Source organism: Aplysia californica, unplaced genomic scaffold, assembly GCF_000002075.1.
Source record: "Aplysia californica isolate F4 #8 unplaced genomic scaffold, AplCal3.0 scaffold00571, whole genome shotgun sequence".
NCBI classification, from domain to species: Eukaryota; Metazoa; Mollusca; class Gastropoda; order Aplysiida; family Aplysiidae; genus Aplysia; species Aplysia californica.
The window spans coordinates 336,542-337,457 of NW_004797841.1; positions in this window are offsets into that span (position 1 = coordinate 336,542).

Below are 916 nucleotides of genomic sequence, written 5' to 3' on the forward strand. Positions count from 1 at the left end.
ATCTATCTATCTATCTATCTATCTATCTATCTATCTATCTATCTATCTATCTATCGATCTATCTATCTATCTAGTTGAATAATAAAATATGAATTATCAGAGTGACGACTTATTTTTATCCCTATCAGTGTCACAAATGTCTTTATAATAATAATGAAATTTATGATATATTATAATAACAACTTCAATAACAGTAACAAGGTGATGATGATGATGGTGAATTTTAAAATTTTCCTTAATGGGCCTGGGGGACTCCACGAAGAAATCTTCGAGCGAGAGCGAGGCTCTTTTTCGGCTTCATTTTCATTATACTAAGAGGCACCTCCAATAGTCTAAATAACTCCATTCGAATTTCCATTGTTCCTGGACATTCAAACATAATATATGTGATGATGATGATGATGATGATGATGATGATGATGATGATGATGATGATGATGATGATGATGATGATGATGATGATGATGATGTGTCATAGGAAAAGAGACTTTACTCGAATTTTCCTCACATCACCTTGGTGGGAATGGTTGCCCGGGTATGGAAGCGAAAGATCTTATCAGTGTATTTATGACGTTTCAGATGTCACTGTATAATTCCCCGGAAGATGAGATTGCTTCAGCATGCTAACATGTTTGCTGAAAAAGTAACAGGTTCTAAACAAAATTTTACATGAGAAGGAAAAAACTTTGTCAATTCACCTAACAATGTTTGTTAAAAACTAAAGTCTGAATGATGTTCTGGCAATGTTTATTAAGACACATGTCTAAAAATTTGACACAAAATCCGCAAAGTTACATTTAGAATCTAGTAGAAAAGGAGTTATGAAACCTGGAACTTTTTTTGCTTGTGTGATCTCTCCTTCTCTCATTCCTATTGTCTACAGCTCTCTCTCTCTCTCTCTCTCTCTCTCACATAA